Source organism: Gorilla gorilla, chromosome 21 (assembly GCF_029281585.2).
Source record: "Gorilla gorilla gorilla isolate KB3781 chromosome 21, NHGRI_mGorGor1-v2.1_pri, whole genome shotgun sequence".
Classification (NCBI taxonomy): domain Eukaryota; kingdom Metazoa; phylum Chordata; class Mammalia; order Primates; family Hominidae; genus Gorilla; species Gorilla gorilla.
The window spans coordinates 60,764,969-60,785,211 of record NC_073245.2 but is presented as its reverse complement, the minus strand read 5'-3'; the positions used below and the strand labels follow the sequence as shown (position 1 = coordinate 60,785,211).

The 20,243-nt window shown below is 47.7% G+C and overlaps 1 long non-coding RNA gene across 2 annotated transcripts in view; it reads left to right on the top strand.

Moving 5' to 3' along the window:
• The window catches only part of LOC129529151 (uncharacterized), a 46,420-nt gene extending 27,777 nt beyond the window's left edge, over positions 1 to 18,643 (top strand). Inside the window, exons 4-5 of one of the 2 annotated variants that reach the window (XR_010132280.1) lie at positions 1,974 to 2,193; positions 18,424 to 18,643. This is a non-coding gene — a long non-coding RNA (uncharacterized lncRNA). Of the gene's footprint in view, positions 1 to 1,973; positions 8,350 to 18,423 lie in introns of those variants that run through there. The other variant, XR_008674588.2, reaches the window with a different exon arrangement.
• Positions 18,644 to 20,243: the final 1,600 nt, after the last annotated feature.

Below are 20,243 nucleotides of genomic sequence, written 5' to 3'. Positions count from 1 at the left end.
AGAACAGGCAGTGGTGTTGGAATGTATTGTGCTCACCCTGGAGTGGGGATTTGGGGACATCTGTGCAGGCAGTGAGGACGTAGGATTCACAGGACAAAGGATGGGCAATGCGGCCTTGGTCCTGGCTCCCTGACAGCTCTTAAGGGGCTGCTGTGGTTCCTGCAAAGCCTGGGACCTGGAAGTGTGAGGTAGGAGGCGGGACTCAACTCCAGAGGTGGGGCTCAGACACTGGACCAAAATCCGTGCTTGCTAAAACAGAGCTTGGGTGGAAGCAGCTTTTCATCAGACATGCCCACCAGTGTGCCATGTCAGTTTACCATTGCCATGGCAACACCCGGGAGTTACTGCCCCTTTCCATGGCAATGACGTAAATACCCAAAAGTTACTCTCCTTTCCCTAGAAATTTCTGCATGAAACAGTCTTTAATCTGAATGTTTTTAAAAGTAGGTATAAGGCCGGGCATGGTGGCTCACACCTGTAATCACAGCCCTTTGGGAGGCCGAGGGAGGTGGATCACTTGAGGCCAGGACTCCAAGACTAGCCTGGCCAACATGGCAAAACCCCATCTCTACTAAAAATATAAAAATTAGCTGAGTGTGGTGGTGCACACCTGTAATCCCAGCTACTCAGGTGGCTGAGGCAGGAATCACTTGAACCCAGGAGGCAGAGGTTGCAGTGAGCTGAGATGGCCTACTGAACTGCAGCCTGGGCAACAGAGCGAGACACTGTCTCAAACAAAAACAAAAGTGGGTATAAATATGACTGCAAAACTGCTCTGAGCTGCTCCTCTCTGCCTATGCGGTAGCCCTGCTCTGCAGGAGCGATCACAGAGCAGTAATACTGGCTCTCTAATAAAGCTGTTTTCTTCTGCCTCTGGTTTGCCCTTGAATTCTTTCTTGCACAAAGCCAAGAACCCTCCTGAACTAAGCCCCACTGTGGGGCTTACCTGCCCTGCATGAGGTAAGTATCAACTATGGCTCAAAAGGCAGGTCAAAGGAGGCTTTTCAAGTATATTTGTGTCACAGAAACTCCCACTGTAACATCAAAAAATGAATGATTTTTTCAATTCCCTTTATTAGGGTTTCTTTCCCTGCCCCCCTCATTTCTCCACTTCTTTCTCTTCTCTCCGTAGGTATATAGTTATACTCCCCCCTCACACATTCATTTTGTGTATGTTCAAAAATATTTTGGTTATCTTTTATTTCTGATAACTGCTTTTTCATCCTCCTGCATGAGCAGCCAAGAAAAGAATTAATTTAGACTTTCTGCAATGTCAGGGCCTCTCATTCAATTACTCTTCTTGTCTCTTGGAAGCTCTGGTAACTTAGTTTAATGACCTCTCACACCTTACATCCTTAAAAAATGCCCCATGTGTCTCCTGGCTCGGGCAGTCTTAATTCTGTTGGCAGCTTTAGGTTTCCTTATCATTACCCGCACTCCAGGACCTCATCCCCACCCTGTCCCCGTCTTCACCCAGAGCTTCCCATCTCCCCACCTCCCTTATCGCCAATTTCTGTCTGCACTTCATCCACGACATTCCCATGTTTTCTGCTCTTACTAGAAACATTATTTTACCCAGCACTGCATTTTTAAACTGAAAGAAGATGGTGATTATTATGCCCTTATCGAAATCCATTACTTGAGAAGCTCGAGGTGAGGTTTGGGGAGGACTGTGGACTTCCGTGCAGTTGGAGCAACAGATATACAGCCGTTTAATTCCCTAAGTCAGGTGCCGAGGGAAGGGACGTTATCTCCTTAGTATGGGCGCTCGATTAACTGTGACGGAGATAAGAATTACACACATCCCCACAGCAGGCTGGTAAATAAAATTGAAGGAAGGGGTTTAAATCCCTTCACATCAAGCTGGAAGAAGCTCTATATGAACAATTCCATGTGATTAAGCCTTGGGAACATTGCCTCTGCAAATCCCCAAGGGCTCTTTCTTATGTACATTTCCATTTTGTTTCCATAAGACTTTGGCTCCCAGGTGTCTGAGACTGCGGGAAAGTTAACCAGCAACAGCGTTGGGGCTAGGGAAGGGCAAAGCTCTCGGAGACCTTGAGAGAGAAGCTTGGAAGTCCCCACCTTCATTCGAGCCTCTGGCTCAGGCTGGGAGAGAAGATGGAGTCGGTTCTGGAAGGTTCGGTGGTGAAAGAGGATGACGGGACATTTACAGATCGTCATAGGAAGGTGGTAAGTGCTCTACCATGGCTCAGCATGCTGTGTGCCAGGGTTACACCCTGAGGAACAGGAGTGCTCATGGAGGGCTGGATGTTATTCTTTCATCCAAAAAGTATCTCTTGAGCCTCTACCATGAGCCAAACATTGGGATGCAACAGGGAAGAAATCAGACAACCTCCCTGCCCTCAGGGAGCTTACACTCCTGGGGAGGAGGTAGACAAAAAGCACAATTCATAATATATTTTGTTGATTTGGAAATACACCATTTGTTGTCACATTTTGATATTTAAAATTGGAGTGCATCTTAATAGTGTCATTGTGTTGCAGTTTGTCAGTGTTTTTCCTTTCTCAGCAGTGTGTAAAATAATGGTGCATCTTATAGTTGCTGGCATCTTAGATTTGATGACATTCTCCAGTACTTCAGGTCATAATAATGACTATGAAAGGAAACAAATAGCCAGGTGTACCTGTCAGAGAACAAATGGCAGGACACAAATGGCTCAATCACCAAGGTGTGGTTGAAGAGTTTACCTGTAGAAATCGAAGGGGCAGGAGTACGGTTTTGTTATGTGGATATGCCACATAGTGCTGAAGCTTGGGCTTTTAGTGTCATCATCGCTCCACTAATGTACATTGTACCCATTAAGGAATTTCTCATCCCTCACCCTGCTGTAGCCCTCCCACCCTTTGGAGTCTCCAATGTCTATTATTCCACACTCTATATCCACATGCACACATGATTTAGGTCCCACTTACAAGTGAGAACATGCAGTTTTGACTTTCTGAGTTATTTAACTTAAGGTAAATGGCCTCTAGTTCCATCCATGTTGCTGCAAAAGACATAATTTCGTTCATTTTTTTTTTTTTTTTGAGATGGAGTCTCACCCTGTCACCCAAGCTGGAGTGCAGTGGTGCTATCTCAGCTCACTGCAACCTCTGCCTCCCAGGTTCAAGCAATTCTTCTGCCTCAGCCTCCTGAGTAACTGGGATTACAGGTGTGTGCCACCATGCCTGGCTAATTTTTTGTATCTTTAGTAGAGACGGAGTTTCACCATGTTGGCCAGGCTGGTCTCAAACTCCTGACCTTGTGATCTGCCCACCTCGGCCTCCCAAAGTGCTGGGATTACAGGTGTCAGCCACCGCGCCTGGCCAACTTCATTCTTTTTTATGGCAGAATAGTATTCCTATTCTATTGAATGCTACTCCTATTCATAGAATGTAGTATTCCTACCCTATATTCTATTCTGTGAATATATATGTATGTATATTTTTTACATTTAGGAATACTATGGCAGAAAGTATATATGCCACATTTTCTTTATCCAATCATCTGTTGATGGATGCTTGGGTTAATTTCATATCATTGCTATTGTGAATATTGCTGAGGTAATATTGCTGAGGTAAGCATACAAGTACAAGTATCCTTGACACAGTGATTTCTTTTCCTGTGGGTAGACATCTAGCAGTGGGATAGCTGGATTGAATACATCTCCATACTGTTTTTCATGGAGGCTGCAGTAATTTACATTCCCACCAACAGTGGAGAAGTGTTCCGTATTCTCCACATCCTCACCAACATCTGTTATTTCCTGATTTTTTAGTAGCCATTCTGACTGGTGTAACATGGTGTCTTGCTGTGGTTTGAATTTGCATTTCTCTGATGATTGGTATGTTGGGCATTGTTTCATATGCTTACTGGCCTTTTGTATGTCTTCTTTTGAAACTGTGAAGACAGTTTAAGGAAGAGATGGCTGACAGGTGGGACAGGGTTACAAGAACCCATGGGGGTGGTGCTGCACCCGGGAGCAAGCCCTGGCTGCCTGAGGCCTGAAGGGTGGGAGGATGGGGCAGCATTCTTAAAAAGGGGTTGAGCTGAAACCTTAGAAAAAGGACACCTAAGCGCAGCCGTGGGTATCAGGTGATGTGGCCACTGCAGGAGCTGCCGTCCAGCAGTGTGGGAGCACGGGAAATCGACATCTTGCCGTAACTACTTCCTGCTGTCTCTCGTTAGCCAAATTCCCGGTGAGGCCAGAGGCCAGGGAGCCTGGCTGAGGCAGTCCCTTGGGGTCAGCCCTCAGGGGCACAAGGCAGGGTTGAGGGGGCTGGACGTGGACCTGCAAACAGAAGTAAGCAGCACACAGCTTAGCGAATCGACCAGGCGGTGACCAGTAGTTCTATTCTGGTTTGCACGGGACTGAGGGCTTTCTTGGAATGCGAGCTTCGCTGCTGAAACTGGGAAAGTCCTGGGTAAATTGGGGTGACTCTCACCCTAGTAGACAGTTGCAGGGGAAGCCAGGAGAGGCCACTCTGCAAAGTCTCAGCTGAGCTAAGACGTGGGCCATGGGAATGTCTAGGGGAGAGTGTTCCAAAGAGGGCAGGACCTGAGTGGGCTGAGCATGGAGTGCAGGAAAGTCACTGAGGAGCCTGTGGGCCTGGGTGGAGTGGGCAGAGGGAAGCGAGGCCGGGGATGAGGTCCAAGAGTTAGGAAGATTCTAGACCGTGTGCAAGACCTCGTGCCATGGTGAGGAGTGTTGATTTGACTCAAGCATGATGGAGCTGCTCAAAATGACGATTTTGAGCAGAGGAAGGATGTGATTCAATGGGTTTAATAGGAGCCCTGTGGCTGTCATGGAAGAAATGGCCCATAGAGGGTGAGAAGGAGGCGGGGGCAGTGAGGAGGCTCCGGAATATTCCAGGCAAGAGATGAGAGCGGCCTGGTGGTCCCGGGTAGGACGGTGGAGGTGGGGAGAAGTGGTGGGAGTCAGAACTGATTTCGAAAGTAGAGCTGGCAGGATCTTCTGATCAGTTGGAAATTATGTGAGGGAGAAAGGAGTCAAGAGCAAATCCAAGGTCACTTCGCACCGTTCCTATGGATATGCTCCAATCATGGGACTTATGAGCTGTGATAAATTTATAATTAAGAGTATGTTGGCGGATGCCACAAGCTTCCAGGCCTTCTCTAGAATGTTCTCACAGTGGAAAACAAAGCTTGAGCGAGACCCATACTCATGATGTTCACCCCGCAACCCATGAAATGCATGCTGCAATAGCCCACATATACCAGTGGAGTCATCCCGTGGTTGTGTATGTGCTGGGAGGTGACCAAGCTGTTTGCTACAAACCCAAAGACATTGTTGTCAGGAGAAATAGAAGTTCAGACAGAAAGATGGGGCCTATGGAGCCAAATGAGCCCAAGCAGGGTGTCTGGCACCCCGTCTAGAGAGGGAGGAGACTTGTGGTCCCCCAGTCCCCAGCTGGGTGAGGTGACCCACCCAGACCCTGCTGCGGTGGGTCAGTTCAGGAGGAGGCAGGGCCGCAGGTGAGCCTGCCCAGGGTAGCAGGTGCCATGCAGCCCTTAGAAGAAAGGTCAGGGAGGTCTCCCAGGAGGAGCTGACATGTGAGCCAGGCTGGGCAGAGAAGGTGGGAGAGTGAGGAAGGGGGTCCCAGGAGGAGAGAGGAAGACCAGGACATGAAAAGGTGCAGCCGACAAGGCCAGAGGGACATGATCTGGGACACGATCCAGGATGATGGGACCATCTAGATCCATTTATATCTATTAGGGCCCTTTGGCTGCAAGAGGCAGCTGTATAATTCAATCCAAACAGGAATGTAGTGGCTGCCTCTGTGGAGTTCTCAGACACAGGAGGGGCTGGGGACCAGGATTAAAGAGGACAAGTCCAGGGTCTTACCAGGAGGTCTCAGTAGCAGGAACTGGGAGGCATCTTATGTAGGCCCCACCCTGGTATCCATGACCTGACTGATCTTTGCCTTTGAGGGAGAGGAACCCACATAGCCATGGCAGCCTCATGATGTTACAGACGAGGAGCTGGAGTCCAAGGTCATGCAGCATGTCCACTGTCACACAGCCAGCAGGTACAGAGGGAGGGTGCCTATCCCAGCCCACAGGCTCCCAGCCTCAGATTTTCCTACTACAACGGACCTCTCAACCCCAGACATTCCCGAGCTACCTTCGTGACTTTTGTCATTTGCATATGCTGCCTCCAATATTATGAAAACTTTTTTTTTTAAAAAAATCAGTTTACTTATCAATTTATCTTAGGCAATAGTGTCAGTGAAATCATGTATTGGACGAGCTACTTTTTTGTTTTCTAATACTCACCAAATTGTTTTATACAATTAAAACAGACAGTGGGACAATGGTCATCTATGAAGAGCCCTGATCATCTTTGTGGGGACCTTTCCACAGTTTGGGAAACTGTGTAATATAACTTAGCAGCTTTTCTGTTGGAGGATGAAGTAGATGGGTTATGTTCAAACATCTTTTTAGCCCCCAAACTCTCACTGTTAAGGAGAATCTCACATTGAGCTCTAATTTGCAAAACCAAGAAAAGGGGAGCTTTTGGGCTTGGAATGGAAGTTGGGGGGAAGGGAATCCAGCCCACCCATCTTTCCCCTGGCCACATGGAAGATTTCACAGCACCTCCTTGGAATCTAAGAAAGATCCTGGTTTGAAGATGTTGGTGCTGAGTACAGTACATGCTCTAGTGGCTGTAGGGCCAGGAAGGGGCATGAGTGAGTTGGGCCTGTGCTGAGGAAAACAGACTCCAGCCCAAGGTATACGTGTGTGCTGAGCACGGTGGGTGGGCACCTCCATCCCACAGGCTCCCTGGGCTGCAGAGGTGGGAAAGCTAAAACCTGCCTTTCCCAGGCTCCTCTGGGCATGGAGTGGGGTGAGGTCATGTGCTGCTGCTGATGCAGAGACTCATGCATGTGCTAACAGTTGGGGCATTAGCATGACAGAAGGTTCTGAAAGCGTGTCCTAGATTTCTGGCAGCCTTGAAATGCACTCTCATCCCAGATTCCAGGATTCCAGGGCGAGTGCTACCGAGATGTTCCCAGCAAACTGCTGAAACTGGAGTTGTTTTATGTCAGTAACAACTAAGTGTGACCATGACTGAGGAGCGGGGACTGGCTGGCTTCCTTTCCTCCTCCGGGCTGAGGGGTAAGTCTTAAGTGAGTTAGCAAATTTCAGGGTCAGGACAACTTGAACTCTGCAGATGGTGGGACAGGGTGTCGGTGACCCATTTCTCTCCTCAGAAAGGACCTCTGGGGGCAAGGATGTCCCCTCTGCACAGTTCCCAGGGTGCCTGGGTGGATTAACTGGGCAGCGAGATCACAGAGCAACCCCGCCACAAATTGCTCCAACGAGGAGGCAGGACTTTTCCTCCCTGCCCTTTTCAAACTTGCTGTGGTGGATTCCTTTTTTTAGTTTGGGGAAGATTCTTGATTTCGTTGTTTGTGGCACTCAGCAACAAATCTCAGAGTTGCAGCTAAAGTGAGCTCTTTCCCCACGCTGCATCTTCCGCTCTGGTATTCATCATGTTTAATCATTCGCTTACTTCGGACCGCCACAGGCATTGGGAGGGCAGCATATCATGAACTTGGGACAGTTTTTATTCTTTAAAGGCTCAGGGAGGGAACCTTGTAGGAAGGGACAGGGCTGGGGTGAGACTGTCTCAGAGTCATGGCTGGAGATGGGCTGGAGCAAGTGAAGCATCAACAAAGGCCACAGAATGACCAATAAAGGGAAGTGACAGCAAAACCCTCCTGGGACCTCAAAGCCTGACCCTGTTTGCCAAGAAAATCTCTCATGGAAAAGGAGAGACTTAACGCCAAAAAGAAAAGAAACAGCTGAAGGGTTCTCTGCCAAAGGAATGTCAAAGACTTTAATTCGAGATGAAATGTGCTCTTTGTGTACAATTAATTTTCCTCCCAAATGAAGGGTTTTGTCTATTACTTGAGTATTTCAATAGCAGCCGTGTGATTACGGTAGCATGTGCCTCTTCAGTTTGCAAAGCGGCTGTTTGTGTTGACGTGTTGGAAAAGCACACATTGCTTGGGTTACTTCCTGGGTCTAAGAAGGAAAAAACAATCAATGAAAACACCTCCAAATAGAGACTTGGCTCCCGCGTGGATGATGTCATCTGGAAAATGTGAGCAGGACCGTTCCCCAAGAAGGAAGGGGCTGCAGGAATTCTGCTCTGGCTTTTGGGAGCTGTGGTTAGGAGGACGGAGACTACACCTACAAACTGTGGGCAGCAGGGTCCTAACTCAAATGCCTCGAGAGGCCAGGTGGGACATGTGTATGAGGGAAGCCTGTTGAGTGTATTTTTTCCAACACAAATATATTTGTTTGCATAGTAAATACCCGGGGAATTCATTTTCACAAAGAAATATATGCTACTACATTTCTTGAAACACATAGCTCTCCATCTATTTATTTTTATAATAGAGAGGTGGGTAGAAAGATTTGTTTTCATGAATGGAAATAAAGGCCAGCAGCCTGAGAGGTAGTAAGTAGTGATGACTCTCGCCTTCTCTGTTGAGGGACAGCAGGTGGTGAGCACTGTGGCAAGTCTAGGCTCACTGGCCAGTGCAATGAGGTGGCTGTGACATCCTCAGGCCATGAGTCACCCAGTAAAAAGGGCATCCAGTTTGCTGTGTCTTTGATTTTTCAGAGGAATATGGAAATCTATATTTTAATATAAAATATTCTTTTTTTTTTTTTTTGAGACAAGGTCTCACTCTCACCCAGGCTGGAGTGATGTGATGTGATCACCGCTCACTGCAGCCTTGACCTTCCAGGCTCAAGCGATCCTCCCACCTCAGCATCCCGAGTAGCAGCTGGGACTACAGAAACACGCCACGATTCCCAGATCATTTTTAATTTTTTTTTTGTAGAGACAGCATCTCACCATGTTGCCCAGGCTGGTCTCAAACTCCTGGACTCAAGTGTTCCTCCTGCCTTGGCCTCCCAAATTATTGAGATTATGGCATGAGCCACTGCACCTGGCCTCATTTTTAAATGTTGAAAACAAACTGTACAGACCCGAGTGCTGTGGGCTGATCACATCCTCTAGCCAGATGTGGCCTGTGGTCCTTCACTTTGTGTTTGGGATAGACCATTAATATGCAAATTGTAGGAAACATGCTTCTAATTTTGGTGAGTAATTCATTCCATCTGTTTAGGACTCATTTTTTCCACCCACAAAATCAGCTCCTTCTATTTCTGGCCCAGTTTATGTTTAACGGCTCTAAAACCTGCATATTTATCCTCAATTGAGTTTGATTGTGTAGAAAATACCCAGAGAAACCCAGTCTCCACAGACCAGATCAGAATATCCATAGGTCATCACTTGGTGTCTCTGGGCTCTGGATCCATTGGGATTTAGCTTTGGCTACTGTGGTAGAGACAGTGACTTATACAAGCTGGAAGTGCATTTCTCACTCATGTCAACAGCTGAGCTGGTGTGCCAGTTCCAGTTTGTGAAGTTTTGACGGACCCCGTTTTCCTCTGTCTTTTTGCTCTGCTATCCCTAGGCCATTGGCTTCCTTCACTTGGTCCAGATGCCCCACCCCTGTCTGCATTTCGGCCAGTGAGAAGAGAGAAAAGAGCTGGGCACACCCTTTCCTCCTTGGGCACAACTTGGCAGGGGTGCCACTCCTGCACTCACATTCCACTGGGCAGCACTTACTCACCTGACCACACATTGCTGCAAGAAAGGCTGGAAACGGCCGTCCTTCTTCTGGGCTGCCATGCACCAGCTAAACTGCTAATTAACAGGGATTCTATTACTAAGGGAAAGCTGTACAGATAATGGGGGACACCCAGTCATTGTAAGCACATAAGGTGGACAATTCCAAGTAAAGCACACAAACAAAATTCCAAGATCTCAACTGGGATTCTCAATTAGCTTTCAGTTTCACTCCTGACAGATAGAATATTTTTTTAACCTCTTTAACCAGTTTTGAAGTAAAATGGCTTTTTCAACTAATGCCACAATATCAAGTTACGAACCTCAATAACTTCTGTTTTTCTTTTGTAAAGACAGGGTCTCACCATGTTGCCCAGGCTGGTCTCGAACTCCCGGGCTCAAGTGATCCTCTCACCTTCGCTATGGAGGGAGGATCTTTTGGCTAAATTTGTGCATCAATTGAACTATGGTTTGCTTCATATTTTGTTCTAAATCATTCCAGTGTTTTGTCCAAATGAATTTAAGAGGGAATTTTGCCAAATGATAAGATACGACATCAAAATTTGGGGGCCACAGCTAGCGGTGCAGAGGGAAAGAATTATATCTTTAAAGGTAATGTAATATAACAAAAAAGAAAAGTAAAAAATCAGTGACCTAAGATTCTACCTCAAGACACTAGAAAAAAAAGTAAACCAGAAGTATGTAGAATTAATACGTAGATATGTACAATTAATACGTCGATACGTATCTATGAAATATGTAGGTAAAGAGAAGAGCAGAAGTAAATGAAATAGTACATGAAAGGCAATAGATAAGATTAACAAAGATAAAAGTTAGCTCCTTAAAGAGATCACCAGAATTGACAGACCCATAACTAACATTTTTCTACATCTTGATTTTATCACTTAAGTCCTTGTTGATATACCTTCAAGACATCTTATATGGCTCTAAATTAAAGTTGTTCTTTACAATAGCTGTGGAAATTCCATTGGGTGACTATACATGCAAAATGCTCAGCCATTCTTATAACGGGAATGTGTTTTGTTTCCAGTTCTGGGAAGCTATAAACAACACTTGCAGTAAACATCTGTGCATTTTAGGATAAGGTTTGGGTACTTTTATTTTTACAGTTTGCATTTCTAGCAGTTCAAGAGCAGAGATATGCTTTTCTGTGAATTATCTCTTTATAGCCATCACCTCCTTTTCTTGTCAATTTGTAAGAATTTGTATATTACAGAAGTTAGCTCCTTGTCTAGTATTCACTTACAAATACAGGTTTATATAGCTTATTTAATCATTTTTGTACAAAATTTTCAAATTTTTTTATTTTCGGTTTTTTAAATATCAAGATTATCCATCTTGGTTTGTAAAGTCTTATCAACCTCCCTAGATTATAATTGTAAAATCTTAGATTTTCTTGCAATTTTTTTTTTTTATATAGAAGGGATAAAGCTATAGAGAGCCCTCCTGTCCATGGTCATGACCTTTCCAGGACAGCTCACTCCTGGTGGCTGGGGGAGTCAGGGAATAAAAGCCTGGTAATTTGGGCCCAACATGGGTTGACTCCTACAAGCAATATTTGTTTCAGAACCTCTGCAAGTTTGTGGAGGCCACGTCAGGCCTGCCTTGAAGATCAACTTCTCCCCTGCCCAGCCTGCCTTTCCCCACCAAGTACCTTTCACAAGTGTTGGTCCTTAGAAGTATTTTGAACTGAAAACTCCATCTCAGTCTCTGCTTCTGGAGACCCCAGCCCGGGGCAAGAGCAATGGGTTGGTGTGGGGCTATGGTGGGGGATCCATGTAGTCCAGCTCCAACAGCACAGGTCCTCATCTGGTTCCTAGTTTGCATCACAAGTCTATGTATTCCACAGATGGGGGGTCCAAGATTGAAAAGGATCATGTGACATATTTTGGGGATTTTGACCTGATTTGACTTTTATTTTTATTTTTAAATGTTTACTTCTCTGTCCAGCCCAGACTTTTAGCTGATGTCGAGGTTCATGCATTCAGCTGTGGTTGGGCTCTCTCCAACTCAAATAGTCATGCGTTTTCCTCTCCACCTCCTCAGTTCAACCCCCCCCACCCCACCTCCGTGATGGTGGCTATTCCTGCCCAGGTGCTCAGGCCGACATGGCCAGCTCCTCTCCTCTCCTGGCACCCACCCTCTGACCGCTCAGCACCTCCATCCCTCTGCTATCCACATGGACTGATTCCTGCACTCCGCCCACCTGCCTGCTCCTGCCTGGCTGCTCTCGAGGGATGATCACACCATGGGCTTCCCTGGTCTCCCTGCCTAGCCTCCACCACAGTCTATTCTATTCAATGATTCAGATTAGCCATGCCCTGCACCGAGCCCAGGTCTGCAGCCTCACTCTGTCAGCCACAGCCTTTCCCTGGTCAACAGGGCCCTGAGCCTCTGGTGCCTTCCACCTGCTGGTCTCTTTCCTGCTTCTCTCCTGTGTCCCCTTGCTCTGGTCACATGGCCTCTTGGTCTTCCTAGGACAGGCCAGGAGCTCCCCACCTCGGGATCTTACCCTTAGTCCTGGCCGCCCTGGGATGCTCCTCTCCGGGACATCCACCCGCTGAGCCCTCACCGCCTGGGCAGCTGCTGCAAGGCCCCCTTCTTGGGGGGCTCCTCAGATGTCCATGAGCAATCACAGCCCCCCCCCACCACCCCCTCCCTTCCCAGCTTTGTCTTTTTCCAGTGCACTTCCCACTGTCTGACATAGTTTGCGTGTCACACATGGCTTTCGGTTGGATTCTTCTGGAAGCTGACTGAGAGTGGGCATGACTCAGTTCACCTGAAGTCCCCAGGAAGCTTGGGCAAGACGGTGGGGAGGGAGATGGGAAGGAAAAAATGCCCTTTCTGGTGGGGTAAGTAGCAGGTGCCCACGGTGGGCTGCTGGTGCTCAGCTGCACTGGAGACCTCATGGAGACGCTTAGGAGCAGCGTCAGAGTACTGCACTGGAGAGGCGGGGAAGCCAGGTCTGCTCCCCGCCAGCTTCTGTTCACCCAGGGCAGCTTCCCAGGACTCCACTCCCAGGCCACACAGGCTCCTGCAGCCTGAGGAGGACCCGCAGGAGAGCAGGGGCAGCAAGAAGCCATCGCAGGGCAAAGACTGTGAGGCCTGCGGGACCCGGGCGGCACCACCAGCTTCTGCTTTGTGCACTGTCTTGGGCTGTCACCTGCTTGTCCTCTGTCCCTCTGTGGGTCGTGAGCTCCCTGAAGCCAGGGGTCTTTGTTTTGTTCTTTGCTGTGGCCAGAGACTACAATCGTGCCTGGTGCACAGTCAGCCCTGCTTAAATATGCACTGAGTGAGTGACACCTCCTGGGTCCACCTCTGCAGGCTTCTGAAGTGAATATTTGGCATCTCTAAAGAACCCAGATCCCAGGCAAAGTCACCCCTGATTTGGCTGATGCAGACTCCACCTCCTGCTGCTTCTGGGCTGACTCTGAAGCATGTTGCTACTGTTTGCAGCCAAGTTGGCTTTTCCAACAGCAGCAGCAATGGAGAGGGGCTCAGACTACTGATAAAAGCTCCCTTTACACCAAGTGCTTTTCCAATGCTTCTACAGCTGCCTTTTGATGTTGCAGTCACGAATCCTGATGGCAGAGTGACGATAATGGTCCCTATTTCATCCAATGTCTCACTTGATAGGACGACCAAGAGTCCACAGATCGTTCCTGAGTGCACCTCTAACAACAGATTTTTTTCTAAACGGTTCCACCTGGTTTGATCAGGAAGAAGAAACAACAGATACGTGTATTTTCATTTCTTCCTTCAGTGGAGGAGTCACAGTTGTTTTGGAAGCTGTCCAAGTGCCAGAGACTCCGGACACAGATTCCTGAGCATCCTTCCCATCCTTGAAGGCAAATCATCCATCTCTGTATCTCTTAACTCCAGCACAGGTCTGGACAGGGGGCAGAGCTCAAAGCAAGGAGTGTCTGTGGGCCAGTGTCTGTGGACCACCCGGGTGAAGTGAGACGAGCCCGTGTCGCTGGCCTGCAGAAGGGCCACAGTCTGCCCGAGTCTGCTGCTTCCCTGGGGAGGTGCAGGCCGAACGCTGTGGCCAGGATTGCTACAGAGGGAGGCTCTGCCCAGCTCATTACAGCCGGAGTGAGGCTTGAGATGTCTGTTCACTGCTCGTGTTGAGCTTGAGCACTTGGTTAAAGTGCTGGCCATCAGATTTCTCTATTGCAAAGGATCGTTTTTCCCTTGTGTAATTGCCAAGCAACATATGCGGTGATGCTTTGGGACCTTATGGATATCCTGTTCTTCAAAATCTGTCCCCCAATGGTTTTGGCATCCACAGATGGTCCTCAAATGAGTCAATTGTAACATTTTCAAATTCCGTCATTCTTCATATATATCAGCTGCTGTTATTCTGTAAAGAATTCTTCCTGGCTCCAATCAGCTTTTTTTAGTATCACTATGAACTCATAGATCCTTTTTTAAAAAATTCAGTGTGTTCATTCTTGCTCCCATATATTTTTGATGCTCAAATACTTCTACATTTGTCCATTGAAAGTCCTCTGACTATAGCTTCTGTTTCCTTTTGACCAATTTCCATCATCTTTTGAGCACTTCTTGGCTTTCTGGTACAATACAACTGGCTGGAATCTTCAAAGAAGTCAACATCCCAAGAGATGAAATGATGGACTCGCTGTTCGACATTGCAGGGAATGAAAGAATCATGTCAAGCCATGCAGTGTGGTCCTAGATTGGATGCTAAATTGAAAATAAAAGCTCTCACTTTGGGCTGTATTTTAGATTATATCACTGCATCAACATGAAATGTTTGGGTGTGAAAATAGCATTGAGATTATGTAAGAAATTATTTTTTTCTTTAGGAGATATACACTGAAGTGTTTAGGGGTGAAATATCATGACCCCTGCACCATACTTTCAAATAGTTTTGCCAGAAAAGGAAACACACACGCACAATTGTGCACACACATGCATGCACACACATGCATGCACACACACACAGTCATATGCACACACACAATTTTCTTTAAATAATGCTCGTGGAGATAGGTGACCCACACACATGGTGTTATCAGTTGATGAAGCTATTTGAAGGGTATGTGATCACTGTACTACTCTGTACATTTCTGAATAGTTGACATTTTTTAAAGCTAAGAAATTGGGAAAAAAATGAAAAAAAAATCAGAAGGGACAGATATCGTGGTCAGGACTGTGGGCAGCTGGGCTTAGCCTGCCCTGAGAAAGCTCATCCTTTTACTGCAATTAATGCTATTGTTACCAGATGGAAAGTCCTGACTGAGTTGTCCAGGTTCTTGGCACACTGAACAAAGAATTGAACAAAATGCACAGACAAAGCAACAGAAAAAGCAACGAAAGAAAGTGCAGATTTACTGACATGAAAGTACACAGAGTGGGAGTGGGCTCAAGCAAGTTGCTCACAGAGCCCCAATTACAATGTTCTTTAGGGATTTTTATTAAGCTAAAAGAATTCGGTAACACCTCTAGGTGCTCTTTTAGAGGCCTCTGATTGGATACACCCTATGAAGGATTGGTCCATGACCAATCAGAGGCTGAAGTGGAACCTTCTGTCTCATTATTGCAGAAGTGAGGGTGTGGACTGTGTGCTGCCTAATCTTGCCTAAAATTGGCTGCACCTGCTGTTCTTTATGTCTTAACCTTTGGTTACCCCAATTCCCTATTCTCCTGCCTCACTATGACATGGGTAACTGGCCAATGTTTTTGAACTTCCAAAGGCTAAAATCTAGACAGCTTTGAAGAAAAGTCTCTTTTATACCACAGAAAGAGATAATGCAGAAAACAGAGAGGAGGACAGACTGGAGGCAGGTAGCTGCTGATAGAATGTCTGAGCCAGGCACTGTGCTAGGTACTTCGTGCTACATTGTCGATCTATTTCCAATGGTGTCCTTTAAGAAACAAGGAAGGCAAGTCTCATTGAAGTCACAAACCTGCCCCAGTAAAAAAATTGCTCATCTCAGATAATGACTTCCAGTAAAGAAATATGATTAAACCAGTTCACCAAAGATTGGCCAAAAGCTACCTGAATGTAAAGATTTTAGAAGTCCTGGCCAGGGTTTATCTGCTTGTAAAAGGAAGCTTTGTAGCAGGAAGGGTTTTATCCCCTGAGCTGAAACATGGGTAGGGATAGCCTGGCCCTCTCGCCTAAGCTGAACCTTGGCCCATTGGGCAGGCCTTGGAAAGCAGGTGCTGTCTCCTTTGCTTACACAGTTTGTGGGACATGACCCTGGCAGGGCCATTCCCCATCAGGGTGCTCCACTTCTTGCTTCACAGTGAGTACTGGGGACCCCTGGGGGACTTGGGGTGAGCCCTGAGTGGAGGGTGGGGCACAGCCTCCCCACCCCTGGCCAGCCCTTTACAGGGTTCAGAGCTCCACGGGCATAAACTCAGGGGCTTCCACCACAATTTGAAGACGCTCCTGAGGAAGAATCTTAGGCACAGGAATGTTTTGCCCAGTGCTCTGTTACAATGGAGTCAGCGGCTGGGTGTGGAAATTAGGGTGAGTGGGTGGGAATATATTGCCCCTTCCCCAGGTCCAGCTGCCCAGGACACCTGTGGCTGTGAAAGGGAAGGACACTCTTGCAAACTTAAACAGCACCTACAAGGACTCTTTCTGATTGCTCTCCAGTGAGACATGAGTAAATTAGCTAATTAAGGCAGCTCCACTGAATACATTCTACATGCAGGCAATTTGCTGTTTACTTCCCACATGGACAAAAACGAAAATAGGAACTAAATCAACATCTCAGAAAGAAAAAATACCCTTGAATAAATTACAATTAAGTATTTCTTGGTTATTGAAAGTGTGTGAAATGGTTCTCACCCCAAGGTCAAAAAGTTAATAGCCCCCGTCCAAACCAAAGTGTTCATCATTCGTTCAGGAAAGTATTTGTTTAGTGCCTGCGATGTGCCAAGCCTGTGGCTGGGCCTGATGATGAAATGGTGGGGAAGGCAGAGCAAAGGAGGATATTAATCAAATAGTCAAACAGATGAGACGGATCAGAGCCCCTCTGTCCACATTTCCTGGGGTCTGGCATCTCTTGAGATTCTGATAACAACAAGCCAGGAAGGAGGCAGATGCTGTTTGTGCAAAGAAGACAGAGTCTGTAGATGGGACTTGCTGGCAGTTGAAGCTTCACAAGGCTATGCCTCTGATGTGTTTTAGATGCTCTTTTTCTGAGTCCAGGTCATCCTGGAGGGTCCTGTCCTCCCCCTGCTCTCTCACCCTCATGGACATTTCTGGACTAGGGAGGAATGGCTGACAGTCATGACACTGGGGGCAGAAGAGAGAAGGTCTGGGGCGGAGTGGACAGTCCAGGGAGTTGAGGAGTGTCAGTGGAGGAGGGGAGAAAGTGAGGGGGTGAATGGGGAAGAGGGTGGGGCCAGCTTCCTGCCGGCTGAGGGGGGTTTTGTGGTTCTCCCTGACAGCTTGGGAGCAAGATGCTTTCCCATGGATGAGCTTGGGAGGCAAGTGGCCAGAGAACTCCTCTCCCACCCCGTTCCTGTGTCACAGGGAGGATACCACATAGGTCGGGATGTGTTGCTTGAATCTGGGTAAAGTACTGACTGTTCACTGTTGCTTCTTTGTGTGTGTCCCTGGATGGCAAAGGAGAGGCCTATTTTATTGCAAACTGTTGCACTTCTTTCCTGCTCCAATAAGGGCATTCAGCCAGGGTCAAATGTCTGAGATTCCTGGACTAGGCAGCCTCTGATTGCTCCTGATGAAATCATTTCAGCACCTAGGACAGCTCAGTGCTCAGTGCACATCTATGTAACTGCTGAATCCCTGTCTTAGAACAAAGGCCAGTGTGCTGTTAGTGAATGGTGCTGATGCCTAGAAGTGGTTTCAGCACAATGGTTTTGAGGCTCACAATCCAAAGTGGGTGAAGAGAGAAAGAGAAAGCTGGGGTCTTGGACATGGGAGCCACTGGGAAGCGACCCCAAATAGGATAACGGTGGTTTCCATCCAAAAGTCAGGGCTGTGCGTGAGGTATAACTTCAGTGCTGGGCTGATAAACCAGCACTTTAGGGTCAAGAAAAGCCCAGTTTTCCTGGTATAAATACTCCCAACATGGCTGATTTCAAACTACCAGAGGTTTAACATGAATTAACAAAATTTCTGAACATTTCACAGTTGGTTCTCAGAGCTGGGCTGCCTGCACTCCACTGGGTGTGAATGACTGGTCTGGTCCCTACTAGGGGTTTCACAGCGGATGTGGGATGGGTTCACCATGGGGCTGTGGGTGAGCCTGTATATCCCACCATGCAATAGGAAGCATTCCTTGCGTCACCCACAGAGTCCAACAGTGAGGACCTGGAACATGTAGACTGATGAACACTGAAGAAGTGGAACTAGCAGGAATGCGGATCTCCTCAAATCCAGCAGAATATCCCAAAGGGAATAGAGACAGTGCCAGGAGGAAGAGAGGCCCCTGTGGAGGCTCTGAAGCCCCTGGGGGTTTTTGAAAATGACTCTTTTGATCAGGCTGCAAAACTCAAACCTGGGGGAAAGAGGTTGACTGTGGCTACAGTTTTATCAGAAAAAAAATGCAAAAAAATTAGTACTTGATTTATTCTTTGATTACTTAAGAATGGGGGTACATCTGCCACTATAACCCAAATGTTAGACAGGAAATAAAAACTTATTTTCATCACATTTAGCTTTGCTTTTCTAGAGAAGACCCTCATTAGACCTTTTTTGATTGTTTGTTTTGTTTTTTAGAATAAGTGGCAAGTACATGGCTGAGAGCAGGGGCTCTGGTGCAGGGTGACCTAATCCAGTCCTGATGATGCCGATTTCTACACAAGCAACCACCTTTCTGTGCCTCTGTGTTTTCATCTGCAAAATGGGAACGGTGATGTAGTAGTGCCTGTTTTGGAGAGTACATGATTTAATACACATGGAGTATGGGGAACAGCACCTGGCCTAAAGTGAATCCAAGGTAAATGTTTGTTAACTAAATCACAAAGCATTTGTTGTGAAATTTTGGTACTCAATTTAATTGAATTTACCTTGAATGGGCTTTTTAGTTGTATGGGTTGTCCTCAGATAACAATGGCCTTGTTTAATTACACGTGGTCCTGGCTGGGAAGAAAAGACACCACAGTGTGATAAGAGGGGCCTTGGGGGGCCTTGGGGGACCTGACCTGGGCCCTGGGCCTGGGCGAGGAGGTGATGAGGACACAGGAGAATCCCCCCAAGGAGGTGACATTCATCTGAGATCTAACAGGTGACGAGGTTCCTGGAGGTAACTGGGTGAGGATCAGGGTGGGGGTGGGGAACATTCCAGGAGGAAGGGCCAGCACGTGCCAAGACCCTGAGGTTCCTGGAAGCCTGGTCTGTCCAAGGCCAGCGGAGAGACCAGTGTGGCCATGACCGAGTGGACACAGGGGTGAGTGGTGGGAGGTGGGACTGGAAGGGGGCAGGGACCTGTGGGGGTTTGGATGCCATCCTGAGGTCCAAGGGCAGCATCTGTGGTTTGATGGGTCCGATCTTTGTCTTTGGACGTCCCCATGGGAGGGCCTCCTTGTGTAGGGCTGAACCTTTCCTCCCCATTCCCACCATGTCCTGTTTCACAGGTAAGAACCTGTGTGGGAGGGGAGACTCTGTTTCAGGGCCTTGGCCACATCTCAGAAGAAAATCTGAGAAGACGGTTTTCAGGAAATGCTTGGCCGGGAAGTCTGCCATGGGAAGCAGTGGTCTGAGAGCCAGGTCAGGATCCTCCTGAAACATGCGGGTCTATGCAGGGAATTGCCAGGGGTCAGAATGAAGGCGTCTGGCTTCGGGAGCATACAGTGGGAAGCAGCCCAGGCTGGGAAGTGCAGATTTTACCGGAGCTGTAGGTTCTCATGAGGAACCTGGGGGTCCCTCAGGCATCTCCCTGCAAACAGCTGCCTGCCCATGGTGAACATCCAGAGGCCGGGTCCCAGGGCTTCTCCTGGCTTCCCTGCCTCTGGTTCAGTCCCAAGAACAAGATGGTGTCACTGACCTTGCTCTCAGACACCCGCTTCCCATGGCAGAGTTCCCGGCCTGCCTGGGTTCCTCTGCCTCCTGGGTTCAAGTGATTCTTGTGCCTCACACCCAGCTGATTTGTGTATATTTAGAAGAGACAAAGGTTTCTCCATGTGGGCCAGGCTGGCCTTGAACTCCTGACCTCAGGTGATCTGCCCACTTTGGCCTCCCAAAGTGCTGGGATTACAGGAGTGAGCCACTGTGCCCAGTCTTGTCTGTTTTCTCTTAACAAGTGCACAATATCAATGGGAGAAGCAACCCTGGCCTGAGCCCCTAAGTCAAACATCTGGGTGCACCTGGGGACAGTCAACATGGACCCGGTTACTGTGGCCCTGATGGTAGATTGTGGTCCTGATTGGCACAGGTGGGTCATCACAGTCTTACCTGTAGCTGGTTTATGGAAGGTCTGAACTAGATACGAGCAGGAAATGGCTTCATTTTTCTCCAACCGCTGCCTTCGAGCAGCTTCTGTGAGGCAGGGTTGGGTTAGGGTGAGTAAGTGAGGCCAAATCATGCAAATGCAGGGTTGG